The sequence below is a fragment of the Juglans regia genome, chromosome 13, assembly GCF_001411555.2.
Source record: "Juglans regia cultivar Chandler chromosome 13, Walnut 2.0, whole genome shotgun sequence".
Lineage (NCBI taxonomy): Eukaryota > Viridiplantae > Streptophyta > Magnoliopsida > Fagales > Juglandaceae > Juglans > Juglans regia.
The window spans coordinates 24,619,915-24,643,193 of record NC_049913.1 but is presented as its reverse complement, the minus strand read 5'-3'; the positions used below and the strand labels follow the sequence as shown (position 1 = coordinate 24,643,193).

The 23,279-nt window shown below is 39.5% G+C and overlaps 1 pseudogene; it reads left to right on the top strand.

Moving 5' to 3' along the window:
- Window positions 1–877: 877 nt before the first annotated feature.
- On the top strand, window positions 878–2,828 carry LOC108981150 (annotated as a pseudogene).
- The last annotated feature ends 20,451 nt before the right edge of the window (window positions 2,829–23,279 follow it).

Genomic DNA, 23,279 nt, shown 5'->3' with positions numbered 1-23,279 from the left:
CAAAATATTTTATTTTGGTACCATATTTTAATACCAAAATATGGTACCAAAATATGGTACCAAAATATTTTATTTTGGTACCATATTTTAATACCAAAATATGGTACCAAAATATGGTACCAAAATATTTTGGTATTAAAATATTTTGGTACCAAAATATGGTACCAAGTCTTCAAGGTACCAAAAGTCTTCAAGGTACCAGTTTAAACTTCTCATATTTTGGTAAACTGGTTTCGACGAGCAAAAAAGACTTTTGGGAGGAATTGATGAGTTTACTTCAGAGGCAAGGTGTTTTCAGTTAGTCATTTTTTCAGGCAAAGCAACTCTCCAATTGATTATTTGGCTCGAATGGCTTCGAACGACTGTGCAGGTTCATGGACTGAGATGGATTTTGTTCCTCCTCTTTTGAGGGGTTTGATTCAGACAAATAAGCTTGGCTTTACTTACTTTAAAAATGTAATTGGTTTTATTTATTCTTTGGTATGGTTTATTTGGTTGGTTTTATTTATTATAATCCAATCCATTAGACATACCCTTCTAAGGGAACCTTGCAAGCATAAATTATATTGCAATAATTTATAATTTATAAATTATATTGCAATACCCTTCTAACACAGTGCACAGTCAATCTTGACTGCCCCAGGGTTCGATTCATTGGCTAGGAAAATATAATAATGTGCACTGAGCAACATTTCAATATAATATAATACAGTCAATTTCATAGGCCTCGACCCTCGGGTGGCTATTTTCTTAACAGACTCGATTATTTTTGAAGTAATTTCATTTTGTTCAATTCAGATTACACAAACTCTCGAGCTCCCAATTTCCTTCTCTGTTTTCCCGGCCAGTTTTCCTCCTCTATTCATCGTCCCCAAAAATGGCCATACTACATGGCTTCCAAGAGTTTTTTGTCCACTGGTTTTACACGCAGCCGCTCCTAACGTTTTGGAGATTAATTCACCGCCAACAGCCGCAACGACCTCCTCCAGCTGTTGACATAGAAGCCGGCGCAACAGTTGCTGATCAGCCAGTAGTACTTGTTCTGGAAGTAAGAAACCATAATATGAATTGGGCTTCGATCTTAGTGCCCTTTTGCTTATCTTCTGCAATTGGGGTGGCTCTCTCATCCCCCCAACTTCACCCCAACTACAACCACTCTCCCACCTCCCACTTGATGATCTTCTCTTTCACAATCTCGTTATGCTTTGCTTCCTTCGTTGTTAGACACTTCATCAATTCCATGTTCCCGGTTATAGGCAGAGTTCTCTATGGAGTTGGCATCTTCTTTGCAGTTATGGCTTTTTTCATAGCCATTACCATCCACTTTCCCCTTTACCTCAAACTTACGACCTTGCTCGTCTATGCACTTTCCTTCCTGGTTATTTCTATCTCCAAGTTCGTCCACTAATCTCGATTTTTATATTAAGAATATTTTAGCATATTTGTAAATAATAATGAAATAAAGTGTAAAATAGTTTCAGAAGGTTTTCTACCAACACTCGATCGAGAAAATTATCTCCGAGGAGTGCATCAAGCTATCTTCTCCAACTCCACCCCACCTCCGCCATTACTAGCTCTCCTTTCTCGATCAAATAGGACCTCCAGTTTTTATGCCTTTGGTTCTCTTCTTCCTTATTTTAGAAGCCCATAACAGTCTGACCAACTTGTGCAAACTGCAGCTTAAGAAATCCTTGTCCGAGATCTTAACCCGATTCTACCCACTAGCAGGACGGGTTAAGGATATCCCTGTATTGAATGCAACGACGAGGGTGTCCACTATGTTGAAGCCAAAGCCAACTGCCAACTTGTTGAATTTCTGGAGGACCCAGTTCCAGCTGAGCTCAATAAGTTTCTACCTCTAGCACTAGACGATGTCAAGGATTTAGCTGCAGTCGTTCAAGTCACCTTGTTCAACTGCGGTGGGATAGCTATCGGTCTTGGCATCATGTCCCACAAGGTTGCGGACGCCTTGTCATTCTTCACGTTTCTCAACAGTTGGGCTGCCATTAATAATACTCGCGGTGAGAACTGTGAAATAATGGTGAGCCGGCCTCGATTCGATTCCGCCACGCTTTTCCCACCAAAAGATCTGGCGGGCTTTGAACCGAGGACGGGGATCGTGAAAGACAATATTGTGACGAAGAGGTTTGTGTTTGATGCGCCCGCAGTTGCGGTAGTTAGAGCCAAAGACAATGAAAACAGTGAATATCCAAGACGCCCAACGCGCATCGAGGCCTTGTCAGCTTTCATATGGACCCGTTTCATGGCTACAACTCAATCGAAATCGGGTCAAGGGCGTAAGCTCTACACCGCTCTCCATGCTGTTAACCTACGAACCAGGATGGACCCGCCACTTCCGGAGAACTACTTCGGGAACATAAGTCGGGTGGCGATCTCTATACCGTCTATGGATACCGATCATCCTGGCGAGTGTCATGGCATCGTTAACCAAGTTAGGGATGCTATAGAGAAAGTGAACGTGGATTTCGTGAAGGAACTTCGAGAGAATGAGGGGCACTTGAACTTCATCAAAGAGCGAGCCTCAAGAATAACGAAAGGAGAGGTGGTATCATTCAGCTTCACCAGCTTGTGCAGGTTTCCTATATATGAAGCTGACTTTGGGTGGGGGAAGCCGATGTGGGTTGGCTCTGGAAGGTTGACGTTACAGAATCTAGTCACCTTTTTTGACACCAAGTCAGGGAATGGAATAGAGGCTTGGATTAACCTGAAGGGGGAGGACATGGCTAGATTTGAATGCGATGAGGAGCTCCGCGCTCGCGCATTTCTCCCCGGCCTCGGGGCCGAACGAGAAAATTTCTGCATTCTAGGCCATGTAGGGCTTGCCGGAGATCATCTCTAGTCAGGGTGGACTGTCGCCAAGATGGCTTTTAGTCTGGTTCTTGACATCTTGTCCTGTTTGTGTAAGAAATACTTTTATATATGTTTATCTGTTTTTTTTATTAATTTCTTAAAAAGTAGTGCTGCTGCCAGTTTACAAAAATAAATTTATAAATTCATCTAATTTTATATATGATACATTAAATTTTTTTTCCATATTCTCAGATGTGGTGTGAGAGTTTGGTAGGCAGATGGATTCAAATGTGGGAAATGGAAATTGGGGTTTAGGGATGCGTTTTAGGTGTATATAAAATTCTCAAAACAGCCTCTACACAAGAATTAAAAGAAAAATGAGCATGTGTGGTAGATTATTTACGACGGTAATTATTATTTATAAGGAAAATAAATTTTTTTAACAAAAAATATGTTATGAATCTCAATGTATCTTAATGTAAATTTGAGACTTGGAATGGATGAGATGAACGTAATGGAAAAAAAAAATGTGATATGGATGTCAACTGAAAGCTTAATCATAGTAGAAATGGTGCTCTGCGTTTGAATGGAAAAGTGTAGATAAGCCATTTGATGAAATGGAAAGAAGAGAAAAGCAGTAAATTCCACTAGCCACGGGAGTGCTTCAAGGGCCTCCCAACCTCCATACAAGTTCCAGATAATTCTAAAATGTCAGATGATTTTCACTTCTTCCTCTCAGACGCATATATTCCCTAACAAACTCAACGGACTCTGACACATTACAAAATTAAAACGCACAGTATGAAAATTACATAGAAATGACAAAACGTATAGCATAACATAAAAGGGAAACAAACGGTGCCGTTTGGAGTTTGGCTTTATTCAAACAAAAATTCTACTTACAACCGACCTGGGGAACCCCCGCGTCACCGTGTCCTATGTGGCATTTCAAAATGACATCGTTTTTAATTTTTTTTTATAGAAGAGTCGGACACCACCTGTCCATTAGCAGCCCCGTCCCAATTTTATTAATAAACCTCACTTATGGCGGAGGAAAACCGTGGTAACAAAACTGACACTCGGGATACAGACCATCCCTTGTATCTAAACCAAAACCCAAAACCAAAATACAAATCCACCTAAAGCTACATACCCATACCAGCAAAACGAAAACTGAAAAAAACCTGCTTATACCAGCAAAAACAAAACTGAACCCTGAACCACTCATCCGCAAAACAACATCCGCACGAAACGAAAACCAGAAGCAAAACAAGACTCATCTATTTCTTCCGCCTAACAGAAGGAAGTCCCCATTTATCAACTCTAATCAAACCCCGTAACAGAGGAGAGACCTCACCCATACTCTGCCATACCACATCACCATCAATTGCCCCCCTTTTAGCTAACCAATCCGCAACCTCATTTCCTTCCCTATGAATGTGCATAAACCGTATATCCATATTAATGATTTGAAGTTGCAAATCCTCCCAAAAATCCTCCAAATACCAGCTACCACAGCGTTTATTATCTAACCATGCCAGAACCACTTTAGAGTCCATTTCAACATCTACTGCAGTAAAATTCAAATTCTTACAATGTTTGACACCCTCCACTAGAGCTCTCAACTCTGCATAGTTACTGTTACCGTATCCAATATTCTTTGAAAATGCTAACAACAGATTACCATGCATATCCCGAATCACACCTCCTGCCCCTGACACACCTGGATTCCCAAGACTACTTCCATCCGTGTTGAGCTTCACACGACCTTGTTCCGGCTTAGACCAAGCTATGTAATCAATCTGTTGTTGTTTGATTGGAACTTGCTGTAAATTAAAACAATTAAGAATGTAAAGGTCAATCTGATTAAATTTCTTAGGCTTTGAAAACCCTTGACAGATAACGCCCACCCACTGTTTGATAGATTGCCACACAACTTGACCAGATTCAATCTTCCCTTCCATACGGGCCTTACATCTCCTAGTCCAAAGCCTCCACGAAATCACTGTAGGTAATACACCCAAAATGACACCAGATTGAGAGGCATTAGAAGCTCTCCGAAACCAACTAAGACATGTTTCATACCAGTTCCTTCCAATAGGTAGCCCAAGCATAACTCCAATTTTTTTCCAGACTTCAGCAGCCTCTTCACCAGCAAATAAAACATGATTTAAGTCTTCATATTGTCCTTGAATACAACAGTTGCATCTCGAGACTAAAGGAATACCAATTCTCTGAATTTTATCATCCACTGCTAAAGCTCCATGCCAAGCCTTCCACATAAATACCGAAATTTTTTTTGGAAGAATGCTATTCCAAATCCACTTATTCCCCTCAAAATTCTGACCTCTAACACGCACAATCCCAAGCTGATTTCGTTGAAAACTTTCCACTTTCACTAGTAGTCCAGATTAACAAATCACTGCCTTCTTTTCAATTTGCAAAAACCTCTAGTACCCTCTCTGCAGCTTCAGACCCGACAAGCCTCTCTAACCGAGCCATATCCCATCCTCTATCCAATATACAATCTTTTATCTTCAAAAGAGGTTGCTCACTTACCAAAACATTATCAGCAAGAGGCCCCTGATCCAACCATTTATCATACCAAAAAAATACATTACCTTCTCGAATTTTCCATTTAGAATTGCTCAAAACTGTAGGAATATTTCTAACAATCATCCGCCAAAAACTTGTACCCTTTTTAGAGTCCAACAACATCAAAGGTTTATTCCCCACATATTTTGAACGAAAAAAATTTGTCCAAAGAGAATCTTCATGCATCAATTTCCAGGCAAGCTTTAAATGAAGAGCCTTTTGCATATCATCAAACGATTTAATACCCAAACCTCCTTCTTCTATTGGCATACAAATATTCCTCCAAGCAACCCATTTTTTCTTACCCTTTCCATCCCTTTCTCCCCAAAAGAAAGCACTCATTAACCGATTTAATGAAGAAATAATTAACTTTGGAACTTGTAAAACTGCTAGTTGATGTAACGCCATACTAGCCAAAACATGCCTCAATAAAATCACTCGGCCCCCCGCTGAAAGTAATTTCATTTTCCAACCACTAATTTTTCTTTTAACCTTGTTCTCCAACTCTTCCAAATCACCAATTTTCATTCTACCCGAAACAATAGGCACCCCCAAATATTTGAAAGGAAACTTACCTTCCGAAAATCCTGTCAATCGTTTAAGATTCCTTCTTCTAGCCATCGGAAGTTTTTTGGAGAAATACATAGCAGTTTTCTCTTTATTAATCAATTGACCAGACCACTTCTCATATGTATTCAAAATATTTAGTAGACACCGAATTGATCGACAACCACCATTAGTGAAAATGACCACATCATCCGCATACATTAGATGAGATACTAAAATCGTACCTCTAGGTTGAGAAAAATGTCCAAAACTTTTTTCTTCCACCTTTTGTTTTATAAGACGAGACAGAACCTCCTATAAAATAATAAACAAATAAGGCGACAAAGGATCACCTTGCCTCAATCCTCTACCACCTTTAAAAAAACCATTTGTAGTACCATTCATTAATATCGAGTACTAAGGCGTAGTAATACACTCCTTAATAAGACCACAAACAGCAGGAGAAAACCCAAAAGATTGAAGTACCTTCAAGAGAAAATCTCACTCGACACGATCATAAGCCTTGGCCATATCAAGCTTCAATACCACGTTACCCCCATGAAGTTTTTTATTAATAGAATGGACCATTTCTTGAGTTAGACTAATGTTTTCAAAAATACTTCTTCCAGGAATAAACGCATCTTGTTCAACAGAAATAATTTTAGAAAGCAAAACAGCCAAACGGTTTACAAGCACCTTAGAGCAAATTTTATAAAACACCGAACAAAGACTTATTGGTCTAAATTTATCAAACCCATTAGGCTTATCCATCTTAGGAATTAAGACCACATAAGACGACGTATAAAATCTCGACCATTTACCACCTCTAAAAAACTCTTCCACCGCTGCCATTATATCCATCTTAATAATATCCCAGACACTCTTAAAAAAACCCGAACCAAAACCATCCGGCCCTGGCGCACTATTAGAAGGAATGGAGTCCAGAGCATTTTTCACTTCATTAATCGAAGGAATAGCCCCAATAATCTCATTTTCCTCCAATGAAATAACAGCCGATATAATATGAGATAAATCCGGTAAACTATCTTCACTTTCAGTTTGTAAAAAATTTGAAAAATAATTGACAGCACTTAAATGGATCTCCTCAGGAGATCCCAAAAAAGTTCCATCTTGGAGTCTCATGTCCGAGACTCTTTGTTTCCGTTTAAAAGACAAAAACGCATGAAAGAAAGATGAATTTTGGTCCCCTTCTGCCCGCCATTTAATTTTAGCCAATTGAGCCAATCTAATTTCTTCCCGTCTACGCCAACTAGCTAACTCCATATTTTTACTCACAAGATCCTGTTCAATCGCCGGATTCCAATGCTGTTGTAGTTCAGATTCCAATTCCTCAATTTTATTTTCTAACCCCTGAATATGAACTTTGGTTCTACCAAAAATACACTTATTCCATTCACGTAAAGAACCTCTTAATTTTTTAAGCTTAAAAGCCAACTTCAGAAGACCAATACCACCCACCTCCTCTGTCCAAATTCTACCCACAAACTGATGAAAATCTAGATGCTCTATCCACATCTGTTGAAACCGAAATGGAGAATGTCCATACTTAAAAAGATCAGACTGAAATTGAATAAACATAGGCGAATGATCAGATGTTGATCTCGATAAATAACAATTATTCATATTTGGAAATCTAGTCAAGCAACTGGCATTAACTAAACCTCTATCCAATTTTGCCCAACTACGTGCTAACCCTCTTTGGCCATTACACCAAGAAAATCTTCTTCCCGACGACTTCATGTCCATTAAACCATAATTATCAATCCAATTATTAAAATCCTCCATAGCCATTCTCGGACGTGGTCTACCACCTCTACGTTCCGAGTCTTCCCTTATAATATTAAAATCCCCTACAACAATACAAGATTCATTTCCTAGTAGTTGACCATTGAGGGACTCCCACAATTCTCTCCTCTCACCCAAATTACATTTTGCATAAACAAAACAACAAATGACAGCGTTATTTCCCACTCCAACACGAATTAAAATATATTGTTCTTTACAAATAATCAGTTGAACTGAAATATCATCTTGCCAAAACACCCAAATCTTACCAGACTCCCCATCATTTGTAATAAACTTATCCATATGAAGAAACCGAACAACCTCCTGCACCTTATCCGATGAAGCAAAAGGTTCCATTAACGCAACAATTTTCGGGTTTAATTTCCTAACCAAACTTTTTAAACGACCTCTAGAAGTTCCAAATCCTCTAATATTCCATGATAAAATTGGACCAATCATAAAGAAAATTTATTTGGCCGAGAACTTACCCGATTCGAACTTCGAACTTTTTGAAATATTTTCCTCGTTTTTAATTTAATTACAACGAAGATGAAGTGGCTTCCATCCCCTTCCATCCCAGTAGAAAGTTAGAAACCCTTGTCACAAAGTGGATTATCTTCATCTTCTCCATTCCCATCATCTTCCCCACGAAGCCAGCCTCCATCCCCATCCCCCCACGAATCCAGCCTCCATTCAATCGAAACCCTATTCTCTGTCCCCGTCGACTTCGTCTTTTACACGAAGCCAGTGGGTCTTCGTCTTCTCCTCGAACCCAAGAGCCATGAACCCACAAACCCATGAACCAGAGCCACGAATAACTATGATGCCAAGATGAAGGTTGGTTGGTGGTTCGCAGTGGTGGGTTCGAGTTACAGAAGGGAGGGGCTTAGGCTTGGGGCATCTCCATGGGGCTCACGACTTTGGTGATCTATGGGTGAAGGCGACAATGGGGCTGGGCATCTGGCAGTGCCAAAGGCAGTGGTTGATGGCTGGTGACTGCGGTTATGAGTGGTGGCCGAGAACGACAGAAATAGAGAGGGAGAAACTGAGAGAGAGAGAGAGAGAGAGAGAGAGAGAGAGGGTCTGCTGCCGTGTACGGAGTGGTCGGCATGGGGTGGTCACCATCAACAACGAGGAAATTAAAATACAACTTTGTCATGAATTTTCCCATTGTCTTTCCATCATGTGTATATGTAAGGTTGTTTCTTGCACTTTATGGAGTGCTTATCTCTTGTGGATCCACTCCGGTGGGTGATGGTGGCTATGGCCTTGGTCTGTCCTTTTCTTCCCCATTTACCTTTAGCTAATCTGTATCCCTTTCCAACCTGCTAAACTAGTAAGCAACCTGGTTTTGATAGTTTTGTAGATTCACGTCAGTATGGACCATCTACACGTCAGTATGGACCTGTATGTATTATTCCATAAAAAAAAAAAATCAATGATCTCTGTAATACGTACCTGCAAAGAGTTATTGGAGACAAGAGAATGACTACAAAAAGCACTCGAATCAGTAGAGAGAATATCTTCATTTTCTTTGTTATCAACTGCGCGCATGGCCAGGCAACTGGCAGGGATTAATCTGAGAGACCCTTCATCTTGTTCTGTTTGAGTCAAGAGTCTTTACTGTGTCAGTGTATTGTATAGGGATTATTTTACCAAATCCAATGCTGTGTACGTAGTTGATGAGTTATTTTGACAATGAATTTGCTTTGGAGCTCCTCTATTCACTGTTGGTTCCTGTAAATATTATTCAAAGTCGTCTGTTGAATATCAAAGTTTCAATTGCACAATAATACTTTTTTGTGAGGCTTCCTTGCTACCATTCAAGGTGGCTGAGATGTTGCAGTGCTATGGTGGATTACAAAGAGTTCCATTTATACAGGGATGAGGACATCTTGGGCACTCTTCATGACTGATTCATTTCTTGGATAAAATGAGATTCTGCTTTAAAGGAATAAATTATGCTTGGGAGTAGGAGAAGTTTGATTTCAATGGATGTAAACTGATTAGTTATTGGAGTTATTCCATTGATCTAAGTTTAATTTTCATTTTTAGTTCTATGTAATGTTTAAACCTGAGTTCAATGACGGGAGTATGAATTTTTTTTGCTTCAAATGTTTGAAGATCATTTACAAGTTATCATTTTTTGTTTGCTGTAATTGTTTTTCGTTCTTGTCTGTGAGATTTTTATGATGAATAATGGAATACTTCTAATTGAATATAAAAGAAAAGAGAAAGCTGTTTGAGAAGACGGAGAAAATGAAAGGGGAGAGAAAGAGGGAGGAAGAATGGGAGAAAGTGGGACCCAGTTATTTCAGACGGTTACGCAAAGGTTACACACGCCGGTTGTACGTAGCATTTATGTTATTCAAACACTTGTCTTCTAGAACACAAAGTCTTTGTCTTCTACCTTCATCTCTACCCGAAATCCTTCTAGCCCATCATCTTCCTTACTGTCCATAGCAAAATAATAATTTTTCAAAAAATAACAAATCATAAATATGAAATTTTCTTGTAGCAACGATTTCACATCTATAGACCAGGTAGTGGGCATCAAACTTTATGGTTGTACAATCAAACAAGTAATGTATAATGATTTGACATCCCAAGTCGGCCTCTAAAGAAGACCCCAGTTCATACTTCATAGGAAGCAGAACCATTGCTAATAAATAACAGTTATTAAAGATTAATATTACAAGGAAAGTAAACTTGGTAATTAAATTAATTGCAAGGAAAGTAAATCTACCACTAATAGTGTACTATATTATTTGTTGAAAAAAAAAACTAACACTTGCTTATTTGCCCTAACCTCCCCACAATCATTTAACTTGTATGGTTTAGAGTGTTTTAAGGTAAGCAAATTCAATTTCTCAATTAAAATAGTGCTAGCAACATTAGTACAACCCCCCCCCCCCCACCCCCACAGTGATCATACTACATACCTTATTGTTGATGTGGCATCTTGTATGGAAAATATTCTCTCTCTGTTGCTCCATATCATCCACCTTGATTTTTGTATTGAGAGCATGTCTGGCAACAAGGGATTCATCTATCATGGGGTACTCCATTCCATCATCATCACTAGTATCAACCAACCCAAGCATCTCTTCGCTATCACCCTCACTTTCAATCATCACCTCTCCATTGTCACGCATAATCATCACCCGCATATTTGGACATTGAGATGCGATGTGCCCTGAACTCAAACACTTAAAAAATTTAATATCTCTATTTCGTGAAGGTTGAGATTCTACCTTGAGTTTGTTGCTAGTTCCCTCATCTTTCCCCTTAGGTGATTCGGTCTCCCCCTTTGTTACAACTTGATCGTTTTTGTCCCACTTTTGTTTCCAATGAGTGCTAGAAACAGAAGTATACCTTGTTGTACCCTTTCTTTTTAATTGCCTCTCCACCTTCATAGCCATGTGCACCATGTCCTCTACCTCTACATAATGTTGCAACTCAACTACATTGGCTATCTGCCTGTTCAACCCACTCAAAAATTTAGCCATCGTGGCCTCCCGATCCTCCACTACATTAGCTCGAATCATAGCCACTTTCATCTCCTTATAGTAATCCTCTACACTCCTAAACCCCTGTGTAAGACTTTGTCTTTTTTGGTAAAGGCCTCTATATTAGTGGCTAAGTACAAATCTACGCCTCATAATAGCTTTCAGCTCTCTCCATGTCTCTATAGGCCTCTCAAGATTCCTCCTCCTATTGGTCACGAATTGATTTCACCAAATAATCGCATGATCAGTAAACTCAATTACCGCCAACTTCACCTTCTTCTCCTCAGAGTAATTATAACAATCAAACACCAACTCTATTCTTTTCTCTCACTCTAAATAAACTTCAAGATTAGTTCTACCTTGGAATGATGGTATTTTCATTTTGATGCTCCCAAGGTTTCTATCTACTCCATCTCAACCCCCTGGGTTTCCCCTAAGTCCTCATTCACGCCTAACTCCTCTCTATCTACCCAATTCAACTTCAGATGTTAGGTCTTCCTCATCCTCACCGTACTTTCCATTCTCATACACATTCTCAATACTAGGCTCACGTCGCCTTCTATCTCTCCTACCTTGCAGTTCTAATCACTGCTTATTGATTATCTATCCAATCTCTCACGTCCCCCAACACCAAGTTCAACCGCTGAAACTGTTATTGCATGGCTTGCAACACAAAGAATGAGTTATCTACCATCCCCTTTGGTGATGAGTCACTCCTATGAGACATCGTAATGTGCTGCACAAAAAGAATGTTAGTGGAAAACCTCACACACTCTCTTACTTGTTTACACTCGAATAATGACACTCCACTCGAATAATGGCACTCCCTTACTTGTTTACACTCAAATAATTGTCTCACACTCTCTTGTCTTTTACATCAAGAGTTTTCCCGCTCAAGTTCTTTAAGAACTAGTTAAACTAAATCAAGACAATACAACCTTGTTTTATTTCAACCACAAATATAGATCTAAGAAACAAGAACAAGAAGAAACAATGAAGGAATAAAATGACACGTAACTCAATGAATTTATACAAGGTAAAGAGTAATTATAAAATAAGATACCAACTAAAAAGATGTATTTAGCCCATTTGATGATAAATCCCAATCAACAAATGTATTTCTTTATCTTCTTTGTAATTATGTAGTAATCTTTGAATATACTACCTTTTCTTTTCTTCTTCTTCTTCTTTTTTTTTTTTCCAGATTTTCTTTTCTTTTCCTTTATTTTATTTTATTTTATTTTATTTTATTTTATTTTATTTTCTCTTCTTTTCTCTAATTCAATCACAAACATCAATATTCAATTGTGAAAACCAAGCAATTGAATTCAAGCACACAAGAATTGACAATGAAGTAGAAGAGAAATAATGAAACGACACTCCAACCAATTGACAAACTTAGAGTTGCAAGAAACCCTAGAATTTTGAAATCCTAGATGATGTAAATTTCAGTCGAACCAAAAACCCTCAGAATTTCAACAGCCAACTTTTTGTTTCCTTTTTTTTGGCAACCCTAAAAGAATGAAGCCCTAGAATCAAATTTGCAAGAAATAAAAGATAGAATCAGACCTGATTGGAAACCTTGCTCTGAATACCAATGATAGAGTTTATGAAGTTCCGAGGGAAGAGAGAGTTTCTACGGCTTGCTTTCATCTTGAAGGAAGAGCAAGTAAGTGGTGGCGTTGGCTACGTGATCAATATAACAAAGAGAGGAAACGCCTAGGGTGGACGGCCTTTGAAAAAGAATTTTTGATGCAATTTGGGCCTTCACCAATTGTTAACCACCATAGGCAATTAGCCAAATTGAAACAAGAAGGAAATGTGCACCACTTTATTGATGAGTTTCGGCAACTCCAAACCTTGGTGAGGGGTTGGTCCGAAGAGGCACTAATCGGCACTTTTGTAGATGGGTTGAAACCTTAGCTTGCCAAGGAGATAAAGTTGAAGCAACCAACAAGACTATAAGAAGTTATGAGGATGGTCGAGATATTGGAGGAGACCACTCAAATTGAGAAGCGTCATTCCAAGGACATGGGGAGCAAATTCTCCAGCCCTTTGCAAACCAAAGTTTCTTGGAAAGGCAAGGAGGTAGAAAGGAGTGCATCAAAACCAAAGCCATATGAAGTGAAAAAGTTATCTAGAGAAGAGGTCCAAGAGAGGATAAAGAAGGGGCTTTGCTTCAAATGTGGTGACAAGTGGAGCAAAGAGCACAAGTGTAGGGCAGGTCAAGCATATGTGTTGCTTGAAAATGAAACAAGTGATGTAGAAGAAGATGGCCATGTGGAGTCAACTAGTGAAGAGTCGGAACATGAAGAGGCCGAATCTAGTGAACCACTAGAGGAGGCTGAATTATCCTTGAATGCAATTTCGAGTGTACCAAGACCCAAATCCATGAGATGACAGCATGGGTGATAAAATTTGATGTGACTCTTTTGGTGGATAGTGGATCAACACACAATTTTATCAATGCCAATATTGTGACCTAGATTGGATTGAAACCATGTGCCATTGAACCATTTGAAGTGAAGGTAGCCAATAGGAACAAGCTTAGATGTGAAGCACTTGTTAAAGAAATGAAGATGAATGTGCAAGGTGTGAGAATTGTGGTCGACCTTCATGTGTTGGCACTAGTGGGTCTTGATGTGGTGATAGGCAATGCTTGGCTCAAGGGCCTTGGAAAAGTTATTCATGATTACCATAACATGACTATGGAGTTTAAACTTGGCTCAAAGAAAAGTGTTAGGAAATCCTTGACATCAAAAGAAGTAAAAGCATGTGAGGCCATCATGTTTGAAAAGTTGTGCAAATGAGGAGCCTATTGTTTTGCCATTATGGTAGCCGATGAAGACTACTTGTGTAATGTGGAAAAAAGGGGAAAAGAAGATAATAAGGATGACTTAGAACGGCTGCCCGTGGAGGTAAAAGAAGTTTTGGAAGACCATAGAGGAGTTCTAGAGGTGCCTTCTACTTTGCCACCATCTAGATTCTTTGATCACCGGATTGTGCTTGTTGATGAAAAGAAGCCGATGAATGTTCCACAATACCGTTATGCCTATTTTCAAAAAGGGGTGATAGAGAAGCAAGTGGATGACATGTTGAAGAATGGCTTGATAAGGCAAAGTACTAGTCCATTTTCTTATCTCGTGCTTCTAGTGAGGAAGAAAGATGGGACATGGAGGTTTTGTATCGATTATAGGGCTTTAAATGAAGCCACGGTGAAGGATAGATTCCCTATCCCAACTGTGGATGAGATGCTTGATGAACTCCATGGTGCAAGAGTTTTTTTCAAACTAGACTTGAGGGCGGGCTACCATCAAATAAGAATGAAGAGTGAAGACATACACAAGACGGCTTTTAGAACCCATTTCGGACACTTTGAGTATCTTGTTATGTCATTTGAGTTGTGTAACGCTCCATCCACCTCTCAAGCCGCTATGAACACAATTTTCAAACCACTCTTGAGGAAGTTTGTGTTGGTATTTTTTTATGACATTTTGGTTTACTCCAAGACTATTCAAGAACACAAGAGCCACTTGAGAATTGTGATGAAGATTTTAGAGGAGCACCACTTCTTCATTAAGGCTTCTAAATGTGCCTTTATGGAGAAGTTAGAGTACCTTGGTCACTTCATCTCGGGAGATGGGGTGAAAGTGGATCAAAAGAAGATTGAGGCCATGGTTGATTGACCACTACCAAGTGATGTTTCGGCAATGAGGGGCTTCTTGGGGTTGACCGGCTACTATAAGCGGTTTGTGAAGAATTATGGGCTTATTGCTAAGCCACTTACATCCTTATTGAAGAAGGACAATTTAGAATGAACCCAAGAAGCAAGAGAGGCGTTTGATGAATTGAAGAGGGCTATGACTACCACTCCCGTGCTTGCTTTGCCAAACTTTGAGAAGCCTTTTGAGGTATACACCGAGGCTAGTAGTGAGGGGATAGGGACTTTTTTGGTTCAAGATAAGAGACCAATAGCCTTTATTTCCAAAACACTTGGGCCAATGAAAAAGACTTGGAGTATCTATGCTAGGGAGATGCTAGCGGTTGTGCATGCCGTGAAGGTGTGGAGACCTTATTTGTTGGGAAGAAAGTTTACCATTATCACGGATCAACAAGCATTGAGTCACTTGCTTCAACAAAAAGTAGTGACTCCCGAGCAACAAAAGTTCTTAGTGAAGTTGCTTGGCTTTAAATATGACATCATCTACCAATCGGGTAAGGCGAACAAAGTGGCAGATGTGTTGAGTAGAAAAGAGGGAAGTTCAATTTTGTGGCTAGTGCATGAGGAAGATGAATCTTCCATGTTGGCCTTGAGTGGGGCCGAATGGAGGGTTTGGGACAAAATCCGTGAAGCTACAAGATTGATGCTAGAGCCATTGAGATAGTAGAACTTCTAGAGGCCCAAGGTGATGGTGTTGTTGGTTTCAAGGTGAAAGATGGTTTGATTTACTACAAGAATCATGTGTATGTGCCGAATGTACCTTTTGAGGAAGGAGATCCTTGACCATTTTCACAATAGTAAGGAAGGTGGCCACTCGGGTTAGCTAAGGACTTACATAAGAGTTAAGCATTTTTTCTATTGGGAAGGAATCAAGAAGGCCGTGAAGCCCTTGGTTGCCGAGTGTGATACATGCCAAAAGGTCGAGTATGATAGAAGACCTCCATCCGAGCTCTTGCAACCTTTACCTATACCAAACTTGATTTGGGAAGACTTGACTATGGATTTTGTGGAAGGCTTACCCATGAGTGGGGGATATGAGGTTATCTTGGTGGTGGTGGACTGCCTAAGTATGCTCACTTCATTCCCCTAAGACACCCATACACGGCCAAGAGTATGGCCAAGGCCTTTGTTGATAATGTTGTGAAATTACATGGTTTTCCAAAAAGTATAGTGTTTGATCGTGATAGAGTATTTATGAGTACTTTTTGGAAGGAATTATTTGAATTACAAAGAAGCAAGTTGAAAGCTAGCTCATCCTATCATCCACAAACCGATGGGCAAACTGAAGCTGTGAATAGAACTCTTGAACAATACTTGAGATGTTTTTGCCATGAGGAGCAAAAAAGATGGGGAGACTTTTTTATATGGGCTGAGTATTGGTACAACACCTCTTTTCATGCTTCCATACAAAGAAGCCCATTTGAAGTTGTAAATGGAAGATCACCACCTATCTTGGTGAACTATGAGAAAGGCACGGCTAGGAATGATGAGGTTGAGAATGAATTGCTTACAAGGGATGAGATATTGGCAACGGTGAAAAGAGAGCTCAAGAAAGAATGAAGAAGCACTATGATCAAGGAAGGCAAGTTGAGACCTTTGATGTGGGAGATTATGTCTACTTGAAGCTTCAACCTTTTGGGCAAACAACCCCAAGGAAGAAGCTTAGCTTGAAGCTCTCTAAGAGGTATTATGGGCCTTTTAAGGTGTTAGGAAAATTGGGAGAGATAGCTTATAGGTTGGAACTTCCTTCAGCCTCTAAGCTACATCCGGTTTTTCATGTGACATAACTAAAGAAAAAAGTTCGTGATCCAAAGCTCATTGTGGAGGAATTACCAAAATTTGATGAAGAAGGCCAAATGCTTCTACAACCAAGAGAGGTCCTTGATTATAGAGTGGTACCAAGGGGGAGAAAAAAAAAGAAAAGTGTGGCAAGTGTTAATCAAATGGAGAGGGGTGCCAAGAGATGAGACCGCGTGGGAAGATTATGATGACATAAGGGAGAGATTTCCACAATTCATCCTTGAGGGCAAGGATGTGCTTGAAGGAAGGGAGAATGTTAAAACCCCTAGAAAAGTGGCCTCGAGACAAGCCTCGACATTGCCCTTGTGAGGCAAGGACAGCACCATGGCCAGCCTACACGCATGCCTTGGCCCGTGTCATGACACGCACGGGGAGCCCAGCATGCAGGCCAGCGAGGTTAGTGGCCGTGCACAGCCTAGCGCACGGCCTGGCATGCGCACCCCCATGCGCATGCGCATAACCCTGCACACACCCCTGCGCGTGCTCCTGTGTGCACCCCTGCGCACGCCCCCTGCACACGCCCTTGCATGTGCCCCATGCCGCACACCAACGAGGTTAGTGGCATGCCTTCACAGGCATGCCATCCAGCGCACAACTCCAGCCCTTACCTTGCAGGCTAGGCCAGTGGCATGCCCACCAGGCATGCCATCCAGCACATGGCTCCAGCCCATGCCTTACAACTTCAATGCCCAGGCCACCAGCATAGGCCATGCAGACCCAACGCCCAGGCCACCAGCATGGGCCATGCAGCACGCACGCATGGCTTACCACCAGCAGGCCTTGCATGGCACCATGCCATGCCCACCAGTAGGCCCTTGCATGGCACCACGCTATGCCCATCAGCAAGACATGTCGTGCCCACCAGCCTTGGACCAAACCGAACCACATGCATCATCCTAGCCCACCCATGGGCTCATGCATGCTACAGGCCAACTTGGCCCTTTGGACCCCGGTCTTGTCCCTAAACTTTAAGTTCACAAACTCGCCTTAGTGAGGATGATGACCGAGTGATCTTACCAACTTGCTTGGCCTCCAACAAAAGGTAGGTGTTTGAGTGATGGAATGATGGAGATGAGGATGAAATTGGGTAGGATAAGTGTTTAGGGAAGTGATGGACTAGGGTTGGAGTCTAGGATGAGTGAGGGCTTATTAATAAACTTGGGACGAGGCTACTATGTGTGTGGCTATCGGCTCTTTTTTAAATAAAAAATAAATAAAAGTGAACGTGGATTTCGTGAAGGAACTTCGAGAGAATGAGGAGCACTTGACTTCATCAAAGAGCGAGCCACAAGAATACCGAAAGGAGAGGTGGAATCATTCAGCTTCACCAGCTTGTGTAGGTTTCCTATATATGAAGCTGACTTTGGGTGGGGAAAGCCAGTGTGGGTTGGCTCTGCAAGGTTGACATTCAAGAATCTGTTCATAGAGGCTTGGATTAACCTGAAGGCTGAGGAGGACATGGCTAGATTTGAATGCGATGAGGAGCTCCTCGTACATGTCTCCCTAGCCTCGAGGCCGAATGAGAAAATTTCTGCATTCTAGGCCATGTAGGGCTTGTCGGAGATCATCTCTAGTCAGGGTGGACTGTCGTTTAGTCTGGTTCTTGTCTTATTTGTGTAAGAAATACATTTATATATGTTTTTATGTTTTTTTTATTAATTTCTTAAAAAGTAGTGCTACTGCCAGATTTATAAAAATAAATTTATAAATTAATCTAATTTTAGATATAATACATTAAATTTATTTTCCATATTCTCATATGTGGTGTGAGAGAGCGGTAGGCAGAGGGATTCAAACGTGGGAAATGGAAATTGGGGTTTAGGGATGTGTTTTAGGTGTATATAAAATTCTCAAAGCAACCTCAACACAAGAATTATAAGAAAAACGAGTATGTGTGGTGGATTATTTACAACGATAATGATTATTTATAAGGAAAATAAACTTATTTTAACAAAAATAATATTTTTTTCAAAAAATAACTAATCATAAATATATAATTTTTTTGTAGCAAAGAGTTCACATCTATGGGCCAAGCAGTGGACTTCAAACTTTATGGTTGTATAAATAATGTATCGTTGGTATTCTTATTTCATTGGAAATGTATATTCTTATTTGTAATGGTCATGCATTTTCGTTGGAATTAAAAAAATAATAATAATTATGTGGTTTATGGATGATAAGTATAACAACACAAATAGTTTAACAAGAATAAAATAAAATAATAATAAAAATACTAAAAATTAATTTTAAAATATGTAAAATATAAGGTGTGGTATGATGAGTAGCCTCCCACATCGAAAATATCCTTTTTTTCTCTCTACAGGCTACGGCTCTCAAAGTCTCATGTGACCCAACCTAAATTTCTTCCTCTCTCCTCTGGTCTCTCTGCTACTAATTACCTGCAACACTGATTTCTTTGCCTTTTATGTTTATGTACGCAGTTTCCCATAGACTTCGGCGACGGAGATTCCATCTCCATCACACCATAGGCCCGTCCTTGTTAGGTGTTCCCAAATTGATATTTTTATTAACTCACAACTCTAGCAACTCGAGGAGCCAGAATACCTCCACACACTCCAATTTTGGAAAATAGACTAAAAGTTTTCTTTCATTGCAAATGCTGCTGAATTTAAATATATGGACCCAATAATTTATTGCCCACAAGATTGATGTAATTTCTCTAAATAATTTGCAAATAGTTTGAAATTTATACCTTATCTTACTCCGTTGCACCACTTGGATGCAATGATTCTACTTGAGCTATAGCAGCACAAAACTTATTTGTGCATTTTTGAATCACAGACCATCAATTGGTTAGTAACACAACAGAACATTCTGGATTGCTAGGTTTTTTTATACTCGTTGTAATAATCTAGAATTTTATCACACATTTGTGTGAATTTTTGATCAGTTTTTCGAATAGCATCATTGCTAATGTTGAGCCGACCCGACACGAAAAGGTTGTCCTCCTCTATGGTGAAAGACAAATCTCGTGCAAATTTCTTATTAAGTGGCCTTTTTCACCTTCCAGTCGTGTTGGTTGGAGTATAACATTATCGTGATTACTACCCATTGGGGTGTTGGAGATACATTGTTCACCACTTTCCAATAAAGTGGTGAAGAAGTGATCTTCATCAAATGTGACGTCTATCCTTAAATAGAGTATTATTGTACAAAATTAGATGTAGATTATATGTAGATAATAAGTAAAGAGGCAAACATTAATTCAGTGAACAACCAGATCACATGTAGTCTTGAAAAACAGAGGTAAATATTCAACTCATGGGTACATATAGTTGTTGCCCACATTATCACAACCTGTGCAATCACTAATCTAAAAACACATGCAGTAAGATAGTTTGTGTCCACTAATATAATGCTAATGTGTCCAATAAGATAATGCTAACGTCTAGTATCCAATAAAAATTTTGAGAAGTGCAATGGAAATACAATAATGAGCTGCAATGTGACAGTAATGAGTTGCGACAAAGAATCTGCACTTTTTGTTTTGATAAGTAATCAATAATGTTATTAATAGAGATAGGCAAAATCCAAATACACAAAATGGTATACAAGAGATAAGACCTATCTAGGTTGATGAAAGGGAAGCTAGAAAGTCATGAACATTCAGGCCATTAAAATCTAAAGCAATGACCCATAGCAATAAAGTAAGGGAAAATAGAGTTCTAAGTTCCTCCGGCGATTGCTCATTGTTTTCGAAAGTCCGATCATTGCGCTCTTGCCATATACATCACATGATACAGATCGAGATCATTTTTCACACCTCCTTACTTTGTTAAACTCCTCTTGGAAGTGTCCAATTGGTCAATAGATCAACCATAGTTGCCAGCATGACAAATGATAACTCTACTTGACTGAAGACTTCCACCCACAAGGCTCTAGTTGTCTCGCAATGTAACAAGAGGTGTTTCACTGTCTCATCGTATCTCTTGCACATGCAACACTAGTCTAGTATAACTATCTGTCGCTTCTTTAGGTTGTCGATAGTTAGAATCTTCCCCCACGATGCTGTCCATGTAAAGAAGACCGCTTTCGGAGGCGCCTTATTTCTCCAAATTCTCCTTCATGGGAACTGAATAGTTGTGGCTTGGGAAAGGGCCTTATAGAAGGATCGAACTGAAAAGATGCCCTTACCCGCTGGGTTCCACCACAAACTGTTAGCTTGCTGTCTATTCGGCTTCACAGAATATAAGAGGCTGAAAAAGGCCTCAAAGATATCTAATTTCCAATCTTGTCCCGCTCTACTAAATGTAACGTTCCACTGCACTTGGTTCCTTGATATAAGCATGTGGTCCTTAATGGACGCTTCTTGATTGCGAGCCACTCTGAAAACAACTGGAAATGCATCTTTTAGAACCTCATTCCCACACCCAATGTCCTAACAAAACTTAATTTGGGACCCCCTCCCCAACACCAATTTAGAATGGGAAATAAAGTCCCCCACACCCACGCCTAATGTGTTTCCAAATCCCCACACCACTTGCCCCATTTATCTCTTTGGTGCCCCCCCCCCCAACTTCCATATTTACAATCAATCACCAGCTTCTATAGGACTTCTGTCTCCATGTTATACCTCCATAGCCACTTCCCAAGCAAGGCCCGATTGAATGTTCTCAAATTCTTTATACCCAAACCGCTTGACGAGATTGGTCTACACACCTTATCCTAGCTGACTAGGTGGAATTTGAATTCATCCCATATCCCACTCCATGGGAAATCACGATACAGTTTCTCAATCCGAACTGCTACACTGACAGGCAATTGGAACAAAGATAGAAAGTACGTAGGTAAGATAGAAAGGGTGCTCTTGATGAGAGTCAATCGGCCATCTTTCGACAAATACAATATCTTCCACCCTGCCAATTTCCTTCCTATCTTTTCAATAACTGAATCCCATATAGATGAGGCCCTAGCGGCAGTCCCCAAAGGCAATCTCAAGTACGTAATGGGAAGAGAAGCTACATTCCGCCCAAGAATGCTAGCTAGCTGCCTAGTGCTACCTGGCAATGGACATGTTCATCATTTGCCTCCATATAGATGACGGTCAATAGTTCAAAAAATGAGGACGGACAGAACAGGTTCTTATCGTTGCATGTCAATTTGCAACTTTGACTGATGGGTGCTCGGTAACTACAAGTGCCAACTCATGGATAATGGCCCATAATGGAATTCTGCAAAAAATCGAAAGATATTCTGAATCGACACATCTATAACATGATCTCATATCCGGATTTGTCTTCAATTATATTTATTGGTGCTGGATATTTTAAAATGTCTATTCATTTAAATGATAGATATATAAAATTAGAATAATGCGATATGTTGTTGTGGAGTGTGCAAGTGTCATACAGTTGTTTTGAAAAAGACTGAAATTCATTATTAAAAAATTATTTTTTTCATGTAAATCTTGTATATATTTACTTTTTTCAAAATAATTACACAGCGCTTATACACTCATGATTACAACTATTATTCATTTATTAAAAAAAAAAAACCGACGTGGTCTTACTTGCGTGGTGGCAACACCAACCATTATTACAAAAAAGGAAAATACAGTTAAAAGGAAACCAAAAATGCTGAGATGAGAACTTTTTATTTCTTAAATTTCTCCCCATGATCAGAGTAAGGATGATAGGAGATGAGAAATGAATAATGAAAAATTCCAAAACCTCTTAAATGATTTTGTATTTTTCCTTTTTATTTTGTATTTTTATCTTTTTAATAATGTTTGACGTGGCCACCATGTGGCGTGGCCACGTCAGGGGGCAAATACAAGGGGCAGCCTAACATTTCCCAAAGAGGAATCAGGTGGGTATGGCAACCTAGCCTAATTGTAGAAAGAACAATGGTACTGTATTCCTTTTGAAATTTATTTTTTTTAATTTTTTATTACTTATCAATTAAAAAAATATTATTAATATATTGATATTTTTTTATATTTTTTAAAAAATATTTAGAAATATTAAAAAATATATGAATAAAAAATTAAAAACTTAAATTTTGTCTAACGGCACGCCCATCAGTCACTGTTAGCGGCACCCTAACGTAGAAATTCCAAATTGGAAAGTTCTATAGTTTTCTCTCAGCATCAAGGAAAAGTCCTGCACTACTGCTGCTGTTTGAAGCTTTCCATACTTGTCTGCCCCGTTCAGGGAAGCAGTTTCACATAAGCAAGCGATGTAACAAAATCATAGGGGAATCTAGATAAGGAGCTTGAATAACTAAAAGTGAAACTCTATCCAAGAGTGTGATTAAACTAGAAGAAAGGTCAGAAGCACACAAGGAGTCTCCCAATTCTAATTAATGTCATCCCCATTGAATCCGTTTCAGATAACTTTTCTATGCCAATCCCATTCTGGCTGTGACCATTGCCCCCATTAATAATCTTCAACATAGACAGGAACTAGTTCCATGTTTCTTGAACTTGAAATGAGATAAACTAATATAAGAGAGAAATAATTAAATTTCTA